The sequence below is a fragment of the Chionomys nivalis genome, chromosome 20, assembly GCF_950005125.1.
Source record: "Chionomys nivalis chromosome 20, mChiNiv1.1, whole genome shotgun sequence".
Classification (NCBI taxonomy): Eukaryota; Metazoa; Chordata; class Mammalia; order Rodentia; family Cricetidae; genus Chionomys; species Chionomys nivalis.
This window is the reverse complement of record NC_080105.1, coordinates 7363153-7368557: the sequence shown is the minus strand read 5'-3', so window position 1 is coordinate 7368557 and position 5405 is coordinate 7363153. Positions and strand designations below refer to the sequence as shown.

The 5405-nt window shown below is 42.2% G+C and overlaps 1 pseudogene; it reads left to right on the top strand.

Moving 5' to 3' along the window:
* Positions 1–326: 326 nt before the first annotated feature.
* Positions 327–2640, top strand: LOC130863136 (heterogeneous nuclear ribonucleoprotein A3-like; annotated as a pseudogene).
* Positions 2641–5405: the final 2765 nt, after the last annotated feature.

The window sequence follows — 5405 nt, the reverse complement described above, 5'->3', positions numbered from 1 at the left end:
TTCCTATACGTGCAAGGACAAAGCCACTTTGAAAAAGCATTCCCAAACACCACCACCACCACCAGCACCAGCACCACCACCAACACCAACACCACCACCAACAACAATAAATTTGTGAAGAAAGCCAAGCAAACTAATCTCCTTTTTCTCATCAGCAGAAAATGACTGATAGAAAAGATGCACAAGTGCATTCAAGACTTCCTTCGGTCAAGAGGAAGGAGGACATAAAGGAGCAAGCTGATTGCCGTTGCACACGATGGAAGGAACTCCTCAGAAATGACATAAAAGAAATACTGAGGGAGGAATTGGCTGTAGAGCATGCAAGGATGAGGAAACTTTTCAGAAAGGATGTAGAGGAAATTATGGGACAAGTCAGGAATGAATTAAGCCGAATGTGTATGGAGCAGGTAGCTCTGCTGAAGGAGCAGGCAAAGGAGATACAACAGGAGCAGTACTTATGGCTGAAGGACCTCTTCAGAAGGGACCTAAAAGAGATGGTTTGTGAAGAGATTAAAAACTTATTTATTTATTTATTTAGTTAGTTAGTTAGTTAGTTATTATAGATTTCTGCCTCCTCCCCACCACCGCCCCCCATTTCCCTCCCCCTCCCCCAACCAACTCCTCCTCCCTCAGCAGCCCAAAGAGCAGTCAGGGTTCTCTGTCTTGTGGGAAGTCCAAGGATCTCCCACCTCCTTCTAGGTCTAGTAAGGTGAGCATCCAAACAGCCTAGGCTCCCACAAAGCCAGTAGGTGCAGTAGGATCAAAACCCAGTGCCATTGTTTTTGACTTCTCATTGTCTGCTATGTTCAGCGAGTCCGGTTTTATCTCATGCTTTTTTTAGACCCAGTCCAGCTGGCCTTGGTGAGTTCCTGATAGACCATCCCCATTGTCTCAGTGTGTGGGTGCACCCCTTGCAGTCCTGAGTTCTTTGCTCATGCTCTCTCTCCTTCTGCTCCTCATTAGGGCCTTGGGATTTCAGTCCGGTGCTCCAATGTGGGTCTCTGTCTGTGTCTCCTTTCATTTCCTGATGAAGGTTAATATCCAGAAGGATGCCTATATGTTTTTCTTTGGGTTCACCTTATTTAGCTTCTCTAGGATCACGAATTATAGGCTCAATGTCCCCTGTTTATGGCTAGAAAGCCATTATGAGTGAGTACATGCCATGTTCCTCTTTTGGGGTCTGGCTTACCTCACTCAGGATAATGTTTTCTATTTCCATCCATTTGCATGCAAAATTCAATAAGTCATTGTTTTTTACTGCTGAGTAGTACTCTAATATGTATATATCCCATACTTTCTGCATCCATTCTTCCATTGAAGGGCATCTAGGTTGTTTCCAGGTTCTGGCTATTACAAACAATGCTGCTATGAACATAGTTGATCATATACTTTTGTTGTATGATAGGGCATCTCTTGGGTATATTCCCAAGAGTGGTATTGCTGGGTCCTGGGGTAGGTTGATCCCAAATTTCCTGAGAAACCGCCACACTGCTTTCCATAGTGGTTGCACAAGTTTGCATTCCCACCAGCAATGGATGAGTGTACCCCTTACTCCACATCCTCTCCAGCAAAGGCTATCGTTGGTGTTTTTGATTTTAGCCATTCTGAATGGTGTAAGATGGTATCTCAAAGTTGTTTTGATTTGCATTTCCCTGATCGCTAAGGAGGTTGAGCATGACCTTAAGTGTCTTTTGGTTTTGTGACCTACTCTTGCATTGAAGAGGTGGATGCTGCAGTGTGTGCTTGGCCACACAAAGTTGATGGGCGTGTGGTGGAACCAAAGAGAGCCATTTCTAGAGAGGATTCTGTAAATTCTGGTGCCCATTTAACAGTGAAGAAAATCTTTGTTGGTGGTATTAAAGAGGATACAGAAGAGTATAACCTGAGAGACTACTTTGAAAAGTATGGCAAGATTGAAACCATAGAAGTTACGAAGACAGGCAGAGTGGGGAAAAAGAGAGGATTTGCTTGTGTGACTTTTGATGACCATGACACAGTTGATAAAATTGTTGTTCAGAAATACCACACTATTAAGGGGCAAAATTGTGAAGTGAAAAAGGTCCTTTCTAAACAAGAGATGCAGTCTTCTGGATCCCAGAGTGGTGGATCTGGCAATTTTATGGGTCGTGGAGACAACTTTGGAGGTGGTGGAGGTAATTTTGGTCGTGGTGGAAACTTTGGTGGAAGAGGAGGCTACGGTGGTGGAGGTGGTGGCGCAGAGGTAGTTATGGAGGTGGTGATGGTGGACATAATGGATTTGGAGGTGATGGTGGCACCTCTGGTGGTGGTCCTGGTTACAGCAGTAGAGGAAGCTGTGGTGGTGGTGGTGGACCAGGCTATGGAAACCAAGGTGGTGGATATGGTGGTGGTGCAGGAGGAGGACATGACAGTTACTATGAAGGAGGAAATTTTGGTGGAGGTAACTATGGTGGTGGGAACTATAATGACTTTGGAAATTATGGTGGACAACAGCAATCAAATTATGGACCCATGAAAGGGGGCAGTTTTTGTGGAAGAAGCTTAGGCAGTCCTTATGGTGGTGGCTATGGATCAGGTGGTGGATGTGGTGGATATGGTAGCAGAAGGATTTTCAAAAACAGCAGAAAAGGGCTACATTTCTTAGCAGGAGAGAGAGAGTGAGGAGTTGTCAGGACAGCTGCAGGTTACTTTGAGACAGTCATCCTAAATGCATTAGAGGAACTGTAAAAATCTCCAGCCAACCCTTAAAGTACCAGCTGGGAACTAAGCTGTATGATTTTAATCTTTCTCTACTGACAGAGAGAACAGGTTCCTGTATCAACCCCAAAGCTTAGAAAGAGAACCATTAACCAGAATGGAACCTTTGCAATTAGGGTTTTATTCTATCATTGATTTCCCTCTCACAGAGGACAGTAGACTGCATTAGAACTTGTTGTAGCACAGCTAGGCCATGTATGTGCGCAACACGTTCACAATGTGTAGTTTGAAATAAAAAATCTCCATTGTTTCTGTTTGCTCTCCTTTGGACAGAGGGCTCAATTTGCTTGACCCTCTTTCCTTGCCTTTTAAAAATGTTTCACACTGATACTAGACTACTTTTGAAGAACACATCTGATATTTCTTACACATCCATTTCTGTTGTTGGTTGGTTTCTGCCTCTGTGCAATAGATGTGTTTAACTTTATTCACTAATTATTGTCCCCAAAGCTTTATAGCATCTGCTTCTCCTTTTCCCTAGAAGCAGCTGTATTCATATAATTGTGTGTCTCTTGTTGTTGACACTCTTAATATCTCTGCTCCTACTGTCTGTGATCTCAAGTCAAATCTAATATGTACAATTAGAAATCATATATGACTTTACCCCTAAATACCTTGAGATAGTAAAAAGTGTTCAATACTTAACAACTAAAACTCTTCACATATGCCTATTTTTAAGAAAAAAATCCTGTAAGCATGCTAAAATTAAAAAATTTCAATTACAGTTATTAAAATGAAGTAAAAATACTATGTAATACTTTAAGAATCATTGTCTTGGGGCTAGAGAGATGGCTTAGTGGTTAAGAGCATTGCTGGCTCTTCCAAAGGTCTGGAGATCAATTCCCAGCAACCACATTGTGGCTCCCAACCATCTATAATGGGGTCTGGTGCTCTCTTCTGGCCTGCAAGCATACACACAGACAGAATATTGTATACATGATAAACAAATAAATATTTTTTAAAAAGAATCATTTTCTTCCATTTACATGTATAGTTTAAGATAGAAAATCATTAATTTGAAATATATTAATTATTAATTTGAGGAAGAGAATTATTGTTTATTAAACACTCTTGGGTAGTAGTATTGCAAGTTCTCTGAGGAAATATTCATGCAAGGTCAAACCTTTAGTTGTGAGACTTGTTTTTACATGTTACATCTTATCTAATTCGTGTTTGTGGATATGTGACACATCATGACATAAATATTTCAATCAACAATGACAAAAATCATGGCTTCATGATTTATAGTCAGTTCTAGGAGAAAGTAATTCATTTTCAGTTCCTAGTGATTTGACACAAAATGGGCATATGTGAGGAAGTTTAACTGTTAAGTATTGAACACTTTTTACTTTCTCAGGGTTTACAACTTGTGACTTGTAAAGATAATTTTAAAAATAAGCACCTAGAGATAAGAAAAATTCTGCTAGGAAACCAAGCAAATGAACCCTTCACCTTCCCTCCTGCAGAGAACTGCTCCAGAACACAAAAAAAAGAAAAGCTATAAAGGAGCCCATGACAGTGCCCCTTCACGTTCAGGAAAGCCCTTGGTGGAAACAGATGAGGAAAGTGTGGATGGCCAGAATGATTCCCACTGCATTCCTCTAAAGGATCTCATCAAAGAAGATTTAAAAGAAAATTTTCGTAAAATTCTTGAAAAATATAAATACAATACATGTATGAAGAAAGAACTACCTCATATCTTTAAAGGAAGAAAACAGCTAAGGGTAATCACCTTGAATTTTATTTTACTTTTCTTATTGATTGTTATTAAGCTCTACATTTTTCTATGTTCCCCTCTTTAAGGGTTTCTATCATCTTCATAAAGTTATATTTAATGTCGTTTTCTTCTGCCTTTTCTGAGCTAGGATGTTCAGGTCTTCCTATCATGCGACCACTGCGATCTGGTGTTACCATGTTGTGTTTTAGGTTGTTGAATGTATTCTTGTATTGGTGTCTACCCATTTCTCCTTCCAGTTGGTGCTGGCAGTGTGCTTGCCTCTTGCTCCAGTCCTTACAGTTGGTGTCTGTGTCTCAGGGATCCTTTCTTGACTGATCATTGAAGTTGCTCTCTGTGTCTTAGGGAGCTGCTTTTGACTGGCTCCATGCAGTTGCTTTCTGTATCTCAGGATGCAGCTGAGTTCTCTGGGAATGGCTGAGTTTGGCAGTGGAGTGGGACTTGAAGAGTACAGGGTCTGATGAATGGTGGCTGTTGGACCAGCATGCCTGCAGGTGACTTGCCTGCTGGCCTCCTAGGGAAGTTGAGGTAGGTGGAAGAGGGGTCCAGGGTTTAGCCCTGGGTTCTAGGACCTAGAGACTGACTGACCAGCAGGGAGCTGGTCATTCACCTCTTGGTCTGCTCTGTGCAGCTGCATTCTGTGCCTCAGAGATCCTCTGAGTTCACAGGAGATGGATGGGTTTGGGTGTCCAGTGGGATGTTTAGATGGCAGGGTCTGTCTGATTGATGGGGGATTTGGAGCAGCCTACCTGCAGGAAACTTTCCTGTTGGCCTGCTAGTGAAGTTGTGGCAGATGGGGGAGCATCCTAGGGCCTCGGGACTGGGCTGTCCAGCCGGGAAGCAGTTCACTAAACTTTTGGTACATTCTGTGCCTTAGGGATCCTCTGAGGTCACAGGGGATAGCTAGTGATGCCGTAAGTAGCAAAACATGCAT